We start from the raw sequence: 16,451 nt of genomic DNA on the forward strand, positions 1-16,451 counted from the left end.
CAGTTTGACATTTTTGTCCCCCCCAGGCCAGGTGAGTATATGACATAATCAGGGAGGTATTCTCAAAGTCCAGTTTGGTATGGAACACAGCTGTAGCTGTTAGTTGCTTGTAATGGTACTGGTGGTGGGCCATTGCATAGCTATCATTGGCATGAACAGTTAAATGTTGCACCATTTAGGATGGATTACTTTGATCGTTAGTTTCACCTGCAAGACTTTTCAAATTTAGTACACTGTTCTGGTTTTGTTTATGATGGAACGGTGCCTTCTGGGATTTTGCACCATTCAGGATGGATTACTTTGATCGTTAGTTTCACCTGCAAGACTTTTCAAATTTAGTACACTGTTCTGGTTTTGTTTATGATGGAACAGTGCCTTCTGGGAGTTGTAGTACTGTCAGTTCCCAAGACTTCACGTGCCCTTCCCAAACACTATGGCCCAAGGTGAATTTAGTTGATGTGTGGCATGACAGTGAGGCGTATGTGGAGATTTGGACAGAGGGGTCATGGGTGGTTTGGTCATTGGGGTGGGGAAAGGTGATGAGTGAGCATGCAAAACAAAACTGTTTGGTAAAATTATTGGTGTAGTGACTTACCCGACTCCACTCCCCAGGTATCCCTTTCAGGCCCTCAGAATGCAGGATGTCCAAGACCTTCTCCTCCCATGATGTGAACTGTGGGGGAGGAGGTGGGGGTCCACCGCCAGTCTTGTGGACTGCCAGCTGGTTCCTGGATGCCATTGAACGTTCCTTCCCCCTGAGGTCATTCCACCTCTTCCTGATGTCCTCCCTTGTGTGTGGGTAACTGCCTACTGCAGTCACCCTGTCGACTATCCTTTGCCACGACTCACTTTTCCTGGCTAATGATGTTTGCTGGACCTGTGCTCCAAAAATATATGGTCCTATGATGACAATTTTGTTCACCATGACCCTCAACTGTTCATCAGTGAAACATGGTTGTTTTTGTGGGGACATGGTAGTGGTGCTAAAGACAGTGAGGTAGTAAATAGAAGAATGAATTATGTTTGTGATGGGGTCTGGGTCCTGTGATGGGAGTGGGAGATGGTTGTTGTGTACTGTGTGGGTTTGTTAAGTGTGTGTTGTGTCTGTTGTGCAAATGTGAGATGTGTGGGGGTGCCTGTTGTTTGTTTTGCCAGTTCGTTTGGTGTATACTACTCTCTGGGTGTGAGTGGAATTCTGGTTGCAAAGGATTGTAGGTTGTGTACGGGTGTGTTTTATAGTGCAGTGTATCAGGTGTGTGAATGTGTGTTAGGTGTGGGGTATTCAAACTGTCCAATGTGGAGTGGTGTTCTGACTTATGTGAATTTAGACCGCCACAGTTCACCCTGCCAATGGTTTTCCACCACAGAAGAACCGCTCTTGTGATTTGTGAAAGGTAATTGAATCGGCTGATTTTTGTCAGGCTGGTGGTGCTGGTAGTCTGCCTGCCTTTTTTTTCCACCCACTTGTTCCTGGCAATTTCTGGAAATTGGCTGTTTTCTGGTGGTCTGAACTGTTTATCTCTTAATACGGCAGTCGGATGACCGCCAACATGGCAGTCTTTTGTTGGCTGCAACCGCTGCGGTCTTAACGTTAGACCACCAAACGTAATGAGGCCCATAGTCATTTATGGCCACCAAATCAGATGGTTTGATTGTTGTCCCAATATGGGCCCTTGATCCCCTATTAGACCAAGGGAAAATATTCCTTGTCTAATCAGACTCCTTCATTTCTCAATTTTGATAGACAGGTCTGGCAAATTCAAGGAGGTAGACCAAGATATCTATAACATTTTTGACATAGAAATTCAGACGAGTTTTATCACTTATGGGAACCCTTCAGTATTATATTCCCGCCTAGATGGTTCTTAACAACACTCATTGGAATTGAACCAATGCCAGTGACTCAAACTTTACAAAAGTGTTCTAAATCAATTAGTACAAGACTTATTACCAAAATATTTTCTATTCCTACTGACTGAATAGTCTAATATAGCAATAGAGATGCTATTATGCCTCTTTCATATACACACACATTAAACCCAATTCTTGAAACCACTTCGAATTTCTTTTAGATTTGTGAAAATATACATGGGTATATGTACAGGTGTGAAAAGAAGGACAGGCAGAAAAACACTTTCTTACTTTTCTTTTTATTCTCCATAGAGAGAATATCATGGTGAAAACTTGTCGTCTACACCTCCATTAAATATGTCTATCTCTCTTCCCGCTCTGGAAAAGATTTACTCCTGCACTTGACAGCAGATAATTTCTCCTATTCTCTAGGGGGCAAGGAAAATAGTTTGTGAAGACAAACATGAACATTTTCACTGTTTAGAAATTTACAGGGAATTCTCACCTGGAAAAAATCTACTCCCCACCCACAGATTGTGATTAACTCATACTGAAACATTTGTGCGGGTTTATTCTTCTATGAATGCTAAAATGACTTCCGTGAACTGTAAAAGGTTTGCACTTATAAAATAGTCCTTTCTTATGCCAAAGAAACTGAAAAGGAATTGAATTCCTTGGACACATTAGCACAATTTAATTTAAGTTTAAGTGACGCCAGTGACTTAATCTGCACATCCACCTCCGTAGTGACCCTTGGATTGAGTTGTCTGGGCTGGGTTTATATGAAGGCTTGCCAATCTTAGCATGATTTCTTGTCAAAGGCAAAGATAAGTAGATTGAGTTATTTTTCTCGAGATCTCCTACCGCTTTGTTCTCATCTGTATAAAGCAATTAGATCTCTCAGTGGTCCCAAAGAGCAGTCACTGGGAGTACAAGGAAGCTCAACAGATCATAATATTGAAGTATAAAGCTCATTATTATATCGAATAGCCGGAATTGTGGCAGGTGGGACTTCAATGCAAAACAGGCGGAGAGCTGCTCAGTAGATAGGCTGCATGTATTAGCACTGAATCAGCTGAAATGCAATCATGTTAGGTACATGAAAGAAACGCTTAAAGTATATAAAATATCAATCGGCTGTTCAAACAATTTTAATATCTGAAATGTCTTCCAGTTCCTTAAGCAGCTCAAACAGACACCTTTTTTCATGAAACAACACATGGCATGTTAAACCAATTATTACTATTTTTGTTTCGCTTGTGATTCCGTAAAAAATAACATTTTTTATTTGTGTGTTCTTTTTCAGGCTTGAAGAAATTCTGACACTTTTTGTAAAATATCCATGTAACTGTACACAAAACTGCGGATGAGACCAACTCTGTTGTCATTAAAATATTTGATTGTAGCCTGTGTTTTGAACAATAAATTGCCATTAAGATAGGAAAAACAATTTTATAACCTAGTTCACAAACAGTTGCAGTTTACTCTGACTGGTATAAGGCTGCGAAAATTATTCAAAAGTCAAAAAGACTCGCATCTGCGAATTTATTTGTGTGTAATAATTAGGTACAGCGCTTAAATCTTTACTGGATTTGGGAATTTATGTTGTTACATACAAAGGGCCCAGATTTATGCATGCCTTGCGCTGTCATTTTTTTTACACTAATGTGGTTGAAAGGGGGAGAAATGCCTTGTCATATTTACAAAGTGGCGCAGTGCTGCATAGTGTCACTTTGTAACCCCTTGTGCCAGGCATTAAGTATGAAAGGGGTGCGTTCTGGCACTAGGGAGCTGTAAAAATGGCACAAAGGAATCTATGAGATTCCTTTGCACCATTTTTATCGGCATTTTTTAAGGCATTAAAAAGAGGCTCCCATTGCTTACACTGGGCCTCTGAGTCCTTTGCAGGATTAGCATTATAACTTTTGGCGCTAATCCTGCAAAGCACCGGACTCACATAAAAAATTATGGTGCTAGTCACCCTAACTAATGCCATAGTGTTCCGTATTTTAAACATGGCGCCTCCATGGGGGCGTTAGGGGGGCTCTATGGGGTGCTAGAAAAGTGGGGCTATACTAGGTGCAGAACCACTTTTCATAAGTCTGCCCCCCAAATGTTTTATTGAAATCTTTTTGTTTTTTTTCACATTCAGAGGTTTCCATTTTTAGGCGTATTTCTCGTAAATTATTATTGATCTAGTCTAAAATGATGAATGAATGCAATACTTTTAAACATGTGTAATAGATCAAGAATAGTTATACATCTGCAACGACATAGCAAAGGTTCCAATGTTCCTAAGGCAAGCAAGAACAATGGAAACCAATGACCAACTGTTCAGTAGTAAGGAGGCATGGTGGCCATCTTTTTATCTGTACCACTGTTCCTGCCACACCCTTATGCACATTAGACGTTTGTAATAAAACATAACACTTTAATATGCATATTAGGGTTTTGTAATAAAACATAATGATTTTATAATATGTTATATTTAGCCTGCCCTATTGCTTTCTTGGGGTAGGGCCAATGTCTAGCTACCAAGAATATGGTACCCAGTTGTGTGTCATGACATAACTAATGTGGAGTTCAATTCCTATGTGTGTGAATTTTCCATAGTGCAATCCAAAAATACATTTTTGATTGATCATTTGTTGAAGGGAAGCATGCAGATTCACCAACACCTGCCTATTATAATTTGCTTTTTTTGAAGGATAAAATTGTAATAGATGATAAATTAATCATACCTGTTACTTTTTGAAGTCTGAGATAGTGGATTTTAATGAGTGGAAAAAATATCAAATCCCCCACTATGATACTCGTAATCAAGTCTTTACGTCTTGATGCCTATTTTTATCACTCCGAACCTGACATATTGCCACTGCAGTTGATAGATTTAACAGTGCAATACATCTACAACATAAAAGTTTAAGATAAATGAATTCATTAACTTAGATTTATTTAATATAAGCCCTATTATCCATGCCACGTTTTTGTTATTATTTTGTTCATTCTATTCACCCTTATAAGAATTCCATGTTTCACTTACTGTTAAATTAGACTCATTTCCAACTATGATGTTAAATATCTTTTATTTGAATTTCAAAAATCAATAACAATAGATATATTGAGTATAAAACAATAGCAATAGAACTACATAGTATTACAAGTACTAAGGAAATTAGAACCAATAAAGAAACTATGAGTGTAACTTAAACGTACCATTTTATGTAAAATGAGGCAAAAGGGGGGAAAATAATAAAAATGAAAGAAATGAGGGAAACAGTAGGAAAAACGAAGAGGAAAGGATAGAAAGAAGCAAAGATACAAGTAGAAATATGAGTATTAAGATACAGGTGAGTGAGAGAATAAATATGTAGTGAAGGGTAACCAAAATAGATCCAATTTAATCTCCTGGCATAATGATAATGTGGAAACAGTAGATTTTCTATGTTCGCCACAAATACAATTTCACCATGTTGATACAGTCAATTTAGAAGTATCTTTCCAAAAGGAGAGTATAACCTTAAAAGCAAGTGTGATGAAAAGTTCGAACAACAAAGGTTTAGGTGAAATTTGAGCAAATTCAGGTGACATAGAGCCAAGAAAACATTTTGAATTGATAATGGAATATTTCATTGGAAGATCTGCAAACATTTACACCAAATAGCTTTCCAAAAATTAAACACATTATAACAATAGTAAAGTAAATTAGTCAAAGTACTATTGGAAGTAGAATAGGACCAACATAATGGAGAAGTAGTTTGATGAAATTTGGAGACCCATTCAGGAGTAATAACAGTTCTACTGTAAACAAATAATAGAGATTGTGTGATACATGCAGCTTTATAGGTGTTAAACACTTTAGGCCATATTTTATCCCATATAGGGATAGGGAATTACATAAAAAGGTGATTTTCCCATAATAATTCAATAGAATCGTTTCATTGTACAGAAGTTAGTGTTAATAACATTTTGTATAGATAAGCAGCTTTGGGAATGTAATTGTGGTAAACATTTTGTAATGGTCTCAGGGGTATGATTGATTCAAGGTCAAGAGGAAAAATATTAGATGTTAAAAAGGATTGAAGAGCAGATGAAATTAGGTTATATTCCTGGAAACAGAGCTTGGTAAGTTATATTGTGTTTGTAGTTGGGAAAAGACATTACAGAATTATACCTTACCAGTTGGTGAACAAGTATAATACCCTCCTCTTTCCAATGTTTGAAATAAAATGATTTGCAACACAATTTAATAAATTTACTCTACCAAATGGAAGAGGCAAGAAAACTTTGATGAAAATTGAGGCCTGCTAAAAATATTGTATGCAGCAAATGCTGAGATTATTCTAAAATCAGGTTCTTAGAAATAAAAGTCAAATAGACATATGTACCACATCATTAAAAGAGGAATCCATCAGTTCAAATACAATCTATTGTGGTATGGAAGGCTCTTGAAAATTATTATTTAGGGCCTAAAATAGTCAAATTAAAAAAGCAGAGTGATATAATTTTAAGTCAAGGAAACAGACACCACCTTCATTCTTTGGGTGTTTACATTTAGACAAGGCAATACGTGAATGTTTGTTATTCCAGAGGAATTTGACACAAATAGAATTAATCTGGGAAAAGTAGTAATTGGGTATTTTGAAAGTTAACATAGAAAGTATATAAAGAACGTGTGGCACCATCATTATCTTGAGATATCTAGGGCCATATTTATACTTCTTGACGCAAAACTGCGCCAACGCAGTTTTGCGTCAAAAAAATCTGCGCCGGCTAACGCCATTTTGAAGCGCTGTGCGTGCGTCAAATTTATACCAACAGGTGGGAGTCATTATTTCATGACGCACACAGCGGCGTTCCGTCGTAAAGGAAACCAACGTTAAGGCGACGCACATCACTGTGGGTCAATTTACGACAGCGCAATCCAGAAAGCGCTGTTTTTCTTCACGCAATTGCGACAAATATTAGCGCGAAAACTGCCCTTTCAGCAGAGGAGAGCCAAAATGGATCCCAGATGCAAGTACAGACCCCAGGAAGATGACAGCAGACCAGGAACCAGCCAGGAGGACCCAAACAGGAACCAGGACATTTTTAGAAAAAAAAGAAAGTGTCGCTTCAGTGAAGAGGAGCAGGAGATCCTGGTGAAAGAGGTGACGGAACACCAGCACCAACTGTTCATCACCTCTAAATTGCCACTCAGTAGGAGAGAGGCCATATGGAAACAAATAGTGGACAAGATCAACAGTGTGGCTGAAGAACGCCGCACAGTCACTGAGTGTAAGAAACGCTGGAATGACTGCAAATGTAGGACAAAAGAGAAAATGGCCAGGAACAGGAAGGCAGCAATGCAGATTGGAGGGGGGAGTCCAGCACAACAGGAGGCCCTGGACCACATGGAGGAGATGGTTGCAGCCGTCATCCCGGAGGAGATCGTCACAGGGATTCAAGGACAGGACAGCGCAGACTATCACGACACAACGTACATGCAGGGTAAGTCGCATGGGGAATTATAATGCTATAATGTTGACTGTAACAGGGGGGGAAATACCTACTACACAATGCATGTAAGTCTGCACATATATGAACTGGCATGGGTAAAGGGGCACGGCAGGGGGGCATGGCTAGCACAGACTGAAGCTGGGGCACGACAAAATACAGCAACAACAACAGTCCCATGGGGACATCCTGTAAGTACAACAATAGAGCTAAGGGAAAGCAGCGACAGGTGGGAAGGCCACTACCTCAAACTCACATCCAGGCACTTGTCTTGCAAAATCTATCCTACATCAACTAGGTCCCTATCAGTAATCCAGTAGCCAAAACAACAACTGCAATGTAACTGCCACAACAGTTGACAATAACACCTCTCATCTCTGTGCAGCTATAGAACCAAATGGCAGGAACCTCCCCATGGAACATACATACCCAAATTAGGGGGTGTGGATGACATCTGCAACTATTCATAGAAATAAGACAAAGGCACCAGTACACTCAAATGCCGAATTTCCATACCTGACACATACATAAGCCAAAGTAAACAGCAATAGGAGCCACACAGCACTAATGACACACACATGCTGCATACGTCAGGGTCCCTCACGTGCCTGGCTAACAAGGCTACATCACTAATGTCATACTGCTCAGACAACACCTGAGGAGGGGACACAGGCAACTGGTCACTGAAACACACTTGCAAAGTCTGACAACCAAATAGGACCTTCATACGATAAACAGGCCAATCCAATGAAACACACATGACCCAACATCATCTTCAAATATCAACAATGTTTACATCCATACCACATCCTAACGTTGACATGCATAGGAAATGCCACGTCACATATACATTTCGGGCAATGTGAATAAAAAGTGTATGGGGCAGGTCCTGAGAGGCAAGTGTGCTGCCAGGGCATTCACAACACCCACAGTCAGTCAAAGTGTAGTGTGGTAAGTGTAACGTATACTTTGCACATTAGTCTCAGGCTGTAGGCCTGTGTGCACCTTACCCTGAATGTACTTTTACTCATTTGCTCACATCTAAGATCCTCTGAGCACTTTGCACTAAATGCTTCTTATTGGCCTTCCTATCAGTAAAATTAGCAATTAGCCAGTCCTAGGGTGTTGTTAATTAGTCAAATCACACTGTTTTGCCTACTTCTGCACTGGAGTTTGCCAGAACATATTCACTCTGAGCCCCAGTCAAGGATACAGTCTGGTACTTTGCCGATAGATGTGGTAGGGGTTAAGATTTGGCATTCCTGCGTAGGGAAACTTTGTCATCACGATGACATATGACTTATTAAATCAATTCCTTGTCCCAAGACACGCAAGAGGGAGTTTCCAAACAGAGAATCACAACTAGACGCTGCCTGCCTTGCTGCTGATGCACAACCAGATCACAGGCCATTCCTCTGATATGAGGGATGATGTCTCCCCAGTGATTCAGACAGGGAAGCTCCAAACTTAACATGCTGTGCTATAAATAGAACAAGCAGAGGGAGAGTAGAAACTGTTAGGCACCATGATAGCTGTGTACTAATGTCTTACTCTCCTGCGGACTATTTCAATTCTAACAGTTTGTATTGTTTGGGTTATTGTGGCTCACACCTAAATATCAACAAGTTAGTTGTACAATAAAATCTCATATTGAACAAATACTGTCTTTGTCATTTGTGTATGGGAACATACCGGAAAAGAGAGAATTGTGTATGATCTGAGTGACCACGACTTCCCTGAGAAGTTCCAAAGATGTCATGCGCTCGGATGTCTAAACATTCCTTTGCTGTGGGAGACCTGAGCCACTGCTAGTTAGTCAGAGCAAAAAGAAATATCAGGGTGACAGAGTTATTTACAAGTGGGTCAGACTTAGTCCCCCACACCATTAGCTATCCTGCTGCCTAGAAAGCCAGTAATCTCATGTAGGATAATGAGAGCCCACCCAACAAAATGTCCGTCCATAACAATAGTTAAACACGGAGGGAGGAGTAGGACAAAAACATGCCTATTCCTAAATAATTACAAAGCAACAGCTAGAGGCAATCAGGCAGACAAGTCTGATAGCTCCTTATCATACATGTGACACACAGGTGGGCCATAGGCCTACAACAATGCCCTATGACGGACAGCAGATACCAAGACAAACACAGAGCACAAAGTTAAGGCATCCAAAGGCTTGTATCTTAGTGCAAAATTGTCACAACACAGACACACTAATTGTACCCTGTTTCATTGCAGAGGAACATGGATCTCCTGCCGATATGCCTGTCCCTGAGTTCCCTGATGACATGGATGACAAGCCCATAAACATCCCACAGGAGACCATCCAAATGGTCCTTGAAAGCCTCCAAACCCCACCTTCAGTCACAAGGAGGAGCACAGAAGAAGCAGCCACCACAGGAGAACCACCCGCCACCCCAATTGTAAGACCTGCCAGCTCCAACACAGCTGAGGACTCTGACGACACTGGCACCAGCTTCGAAAGAACCGTCGTTGGGGTACAGCGGGAGCTGGCCAAGGAGGTGCGGGTGGGGATGCAAACGATGGCAGCCAGCCTTGAGGGGGTGCGTTTGTGCATGATGTCTACTGCTGATCAGGCAGCTGCTATGCAAGGCCGAACATCGCTCTTGCAGGAACTTGTCAAAACACAGAAGGGCATCTGCAAAGAACAACTACAACTGCAATCCAGTCAACGTGTGCACGAATGCAACATAGAACCCCTCAGGGCAGACCTGGCTGCCTACCATCGTGATGTGGCTGCCATTCTCAAAAACCAGCAGGCCCTCCTTGATGCAGTACTGCCCTTCCTAACTCCACAGGGAGCAGCCCCCGGGATGTCTGCCTCCATGTCTTCTAACACTGAGGTGTGTGTTGCCCCTTCACAACCACCACCACCAAGAACACATCAGGCAACACACACATCAGAAGAAGAAGACATGGAACAGATAACATTCACACGGAAGAGTACCCGGAAGCACTAGTCCCTGCACCATGGCCTACTTTGACCAAGGTACTACGTTTTGTCAAATGCCAGTCTCACTACAACTACACTCAATGACTGTTCGGCAATCCACTGTATGACTTTTCCCCATTGCCAGTGAATGTCTCTCTCCTACTATTTGCCAATTCCTGTCCTTCTGCCTGCACTGTCTGTGACATCACCCCAGCATGTCAGGAGCATCATCCACACCCCTTCTGTAGGATCACCATGTAAGAATGCATCAGAACGGACTCAGCAAACATGGTGAATGGACATTTTGCACTACACCACCTATAAATAAATAGCACTTGCACACCTATTGTGTCTCTGTGTAATTTCACACTTCAACTGTGCAGTACCTAACTCCAAAGTGGCTGTGTGGCAACCATGTAGATACTTTATACTACTGTCCTGATTTCATGTATACTGAAACATCTGTGCAGTGGCCAGGATTGCATCATAGCCTTACCATACTGAGGAAAATAACTGATGAAGGGACTAACCACACACAATCATGCTGTGTTGGACAGAATGATGCACCATCTATCGCTATTCTATACAACTAATGGTGGCTGAGAAATGTAGGCACCATGCAATACTTAAATAAGAATTAATGCCGCATAATGTAGGGAATCATGAACAAATTACACTGCATCAATCACCCTTACGGAGTATACTTCCATGAAGGAAAGTCATGCTGAATCAGTACACACATGATGTAGGTCAGCAATGAAAGCAACAATACAAGAGTGTGAACAACTCCTCATCTACAAAGATCTCCCTGAACTTCACACTGCTGTCCGACCTATCAATTTACCCACAATAACAAGTCTGGAAGCACTCTTTGTGAAGTAGGATACATACCAAAACAAAACCTTGGTGATCAATGCACTCTACCAATGGTGGGTCTCCCAAATGGTGGACACTTAACAAGTTAGCACACAGGTATCTGGGATGTAAAACCTCAATTTCCTGGGGATGGCGAGCATAGGACACAAATGTCATACTAAAACATTCTGCTACACTGATGTCAAGGCCATGATAAAGAAGCACCTAACGCATCATGTAAAGGGTTAACTATATATTTATTTCAATCGAGTAATACAAGAGGCAACTAAGGGAAAGGAAAACCTACACTAATCTAACCTGACTACTACTAACCCACAACTGTCCCTAACTAACCTAAACTAAACTTACTCTACACATGTAACGAAACGATCTAAACATCAACCCCCCACCCACCAATATGAGACAGGACACATGCAGGACAACACTTACTAACCTACACACATACTATACTATCCTAAACAAACATATATATTTTTTTCATTTTTTGATTTTTTGTTGTTGATTTTTTTATTTTTTTAAAACAGGAATCCCACCATTGCCCCCCATCCACCCACCCACCCAAAAAAATAAGATAGAAAGAATAAGTACCCCCCACCCTCTTCCCTAACACTAACTAAGCTAATTACCTATACTTATCCTAATACTAATCCCCAAAACCCAACTAACAGTAGAAAATAGGAAAGAGGTGAGAGGGGAGGGGTAAAAGTTCTAGAGGGCAAAAGTGCTACAGGTTCGCCCTCCGTAGTGTGCACCTGATGGAGTGCACCCTCTTTTTAATGTAGCTCATGTCCTCCCTCAGGTTGTCCACCTTCTTGACCATGTTGTCCATTTTTCTGGTCAATGCCAGGAAGGCAGCTGGGTCCACAGGAGGGTCTGTGCTGGTTTGTGTGCCGGCGGAGGTTGATGTTGTGGCAGGAGTTGGTTGGCCACGGGACAGTCCTGCTACCACAATACGGCTGGGTCCAGGTCTGGAGGAAGATGCAGGGTCCATTGCTGCAGACGTTGCTGGGGCCACTTGGGCAGACCTGGTGGATGTGGTGTTGGTGGTTGTTGGTGGCAACGTAGGGGGAGCCTGTGGTGTGGCCCACCACGCCCCGGAGGCCCGATCAGAATGGTACTTGCGGGCCATCCTCCGGTACCCACACTGCACCTGCAGGATGTGCCTGTATCTCATGGCACGCCGCTCAAAATGTTGGCGATCATCGGCACTCACGTTTGCAGCTGTGAAGAGAAAAGGCAAATATTTCCCTTTGGAATTGGATTGGTTGGATAGCACAATGGGTTATTTGTACATTACTAGAAATTTATTGGTTGCAGCAATTGTCACAACATAGTTCACGGAAAGGCTCAGAGGAAGTACATGTGAAGCATGCATACATAAGGGCATATCACATCTACCATATCCATGTCTCTACGTGATGGATGACATCACCCTAAACTACACATCCAAATCATACCTAAGGCATCTGACATCATGGCTGCACCTCTTCCGCATACTGACTTAAATACATATGTCACTCTGTGTGATAACAATCACACTCCTCACTCAATGCCATTTGTAATTAGTTGTGTGCTAAGATTGAACCCATGGGCCATAACCAAATGTCTACACTAGGGGCCAGATGTAGGAAGATGGAAAATTGCGACTACCAATTTGCAATGCAGAACGGTGTCTCTGACACCGTCTGCGAGTCGCGATGGGGTCGCTAAGACCCACCTCATTAACATCAATGAGGTGGGTTCCAAGTTGCGCCACCTTAGCGACTATGGGCACTCACGGGGATGGAGGCCTGCTGGGAACAGCAGACCTCCATGGCCGTGACTGCTTTTAAATAAAGCAGGTTATTTTTCCCCAAGTGTAGGCCGTTTACCTGAAAGGAAAATGAGCTGCACTTAGAAATAAATTACAACAACTTCAATCTTGGATTATTTCAGGGCAGTTAGTGGTCCCTTGGACCACTGGCTGTTTTGTACAGGATTATTTAGGTCCACTCACAAAGGTGAAGTGTTCCTATGGGGACCCCTTCCAGTTAGCAAGTGGGTTACCATCCACTTCAAGTGGATGATAACTGCGACTCACTTTGCAACCACGTACTCGGTTGCAAATGGAATTGCATACCACTGTGAGTTGCAAATAGGACGGGAAAACCCCTTCCTATTTTGGATTTGGAAAAGCATTTTGCAAATATGTTCATAATCACCAAATACATTTCATAATAGGAAACAGACGATTGCAACTCACAAACAAATTTATGACATTTGCAACTTGTAAACAGTTTGCTACATCTGGCCCTAGGTACCAACTCAAGTCACAAAAGGTGTCAAGTACGTGTGACATACTGGTTGCTACAGTCCTAGGTACCCTGTTTCACATTAACATGCCAGTCTTTGAGGGTGGTGTGGGAAGAACAACCAACAATCCCATGTTCAATGCACACCCAGGAGTGTATAGAAAGTTCAACAAGTATGTGCTTTCACAAACAACACCTATGAATGGCTAGCAACACGTTGGAGTCAGCCAAACATTGTCACATCCAAGGTCCACACATGTCAAAATGATATGACTTAGGCCAACATGACATACTATCAGTGAGGCCTGTTTTACAACACACACAGAGGAGCTAGAACACCCATTCTCATGATTCGACAGAACACCTAGGCCATTGCACTCAAGTCACACACACTTCTAGTTCACCTTGTGGAAGTACATACCCCGGAAGATCCAACCTACAGTGTACACAGTGCATCCTCAACTAGGAAGAAGCACTTGTCATCAAAGCCATTTGCCTAAGCTATATGGGAGACTGTCAGTCTGATATGCAGACTCAGTTCATGCCAAGTCCCCGACCAAGTCTTACATTGACCAGTGTATTCCAAATGACTCATCCCATTCCCCATTGCAGCCCAACTGGAATGACCTACAGCCCCTAAATCTGAGAGATGCCTAGGTATTTCTTGACAGAAACAGAAGTCGTATTTGATATCACACTAAAACAACAATGCCAATGAACGGCCTGCGCATCAAATCATGAATTCTCTTGAACACACAGTAGTCCATCATGCATCATTACCAAACAATGAAAATAGCACTCAGGCGACACTCACTGTAGGTATCGGGGTCCTCAAAATGTGCCACCTCTCCCACGGTGTACGGGGCTGGTCCACCTGTAAAGCATGAAAGGAAGAATATACTCAGACTGGGTGAACTGACAAATATTTTCAGTTACAATGACACTGTGTGAATATGACATGGTAATGATACACTTTCCCACATGCTCATACTGCATGGATGACTTTGTATTCAACATTAACATTGGATGAGTCTCCTGCTACAGTTACACACCCTACTACACACATGCAGTGGCCAGGACAGTCAGGTGTCGTCCAAGTTAACCCTCCATTAGTATGCCCCAACAATAATGTTATCCATACATCTCAGCATGTGCATCCCAGAGACACATCCAAAAACTGGTTCCATGAGGACTGCATGACCACTCACAATCAAACAGGCTAGGTGGACATGTTCAACACACAGCAACCACACACACATGTGACATATCTGTGGACAACATATCTAACTTCATGTGACGTGAAGGCAACACACATGTATAGCATCATCATGGGTTTCTAATTTTCTGTCTAGCTATGGCGTCTACATATGTAGGTATGTTGTTTCTACATGACTTACTCACTGGCCAATATGACCTGTAGAGTACAAATAGAGCCGTTAACGTGTTGCTTGTCTGACACAAATGCAACACTACATTACATACAGCTACAGGCATCTGTTATGTGTAGAATAAATGAGCCATCTGACTGCTAGCATTGGTCTTCATACACATTGTGCAACAAATACACATTAGGGCACATATGTATACCTTTGTAGCGCAGCATTTGCATAATTTTGTCACGCAGAGACGGGGCAAACTTGCAAATTACAGATATAAGTTGTAAGTTGCTGCTGTTTTTGCGTGAAAATGTGGTGCAAAAATGGGGATATAAATGTATAAACATGGGCCTAGGTTTCCCTAGGATTACATACAGTCAGCTACTTATCTAGCAGATTGGGTAACAATCATCACATGTTCCCACACAGATTTCTATTATTCACATGTAATTGATTTGTACTCACCAACATGGCCACCAATCCTGATTCCCAGGTGGTCCAGCAGGTCCTGTTCCCTGGTTATCAGATCTGCCCAGCGGTGCTTCAATTGATGGACATTGCGCATGCTCCCGTAGACCCGGACCAGGTGATGGCGCACCTTCCCCCACCGGATTTTCCTTGCCTCCGTGTGATACCCCGTATCACACGGCCCCCAGCCTCCAGCATCAGTGGGAGGAAATGGCAAACTAGCCATATGAATCCCCCCAATTCCTCCTCACCCATCCTGGACAGGCGAGGCCTACCTGACATATTGACAGCAAGAAAAATAGACAAATGAAATAAGAAAGTAAAAGTGGGAAATGGGGAAAGGTAGAGGTGTGAAGGAAAAAGAAAAAGGAGAAAAATAGCCTAACTAACCCCAAAAACTATGCTACCCACAACAGACTCCCACAGACAATACAAACAAAAATAGGAATAGACAAAACTAGACTAAACAGACTGAGACAATGTTATGCAACAAGAATAGAATCACAAAAAGTCAAAATACAAGGTACACAGGACACAAAAGCAGTAAAACACAGGACAACACCTTTCACACAACCACACAGTCTAGATAAATCTGAGACTGCAAAGTGAAAGTGAAAGTTAACTCCCAGTACAGATTTTGTAAACAGGATATCCTATTACATCACTTCCTGCAGAAAATGGCCTCCGTTTTTATTTTCCCGTTATGCGTCATATTTTCACGCAAACACAATTGTGCGCTATTTTTTTTTGACGCATAACATTGCACATGATGCTGAGTCAAAAAATATGATATGAATATTAATATTTTTTTTAATGTACATGAGATGTCCAACATATTGTCCATGTTGCATCAAATTTACCACGCATACATCATGGGCGTCATATTTTTTCCACGTACAGGAGTGCACATGATGCTGAGTCAAAAAATATGATATGAATATTAATATTTTTTTAATGTACATGAGATGTCCAACATATTGTCCATGTTGCGTCAAATTTACCACGCATACATCATGGGTGTCATATTTTTTCCACGTACAGGAGTGCACATGATGCTGAGTCAAAAAATATGATATGAATATTAATATTTTTTTAATGTACATGAGATGTCCAACATATTGTCCATGTTGCGTCAAATTT

This window comes from Pleurodeles waltl, chromosome 8 (genome assembly GCF_031143425.1).
Source record: "Pleurodeles waltl isolate 20211129_DDA chromosome 8, aPleWal1.hap1.20221129, whole genome shotgun sequence".
NCBI classification, from domain to species: Eukaryota; Metazoa; Chordata; class Amphibia; order Caudata; family Salamandridae; genus Pleurodeles; species Pleurodeles waltl.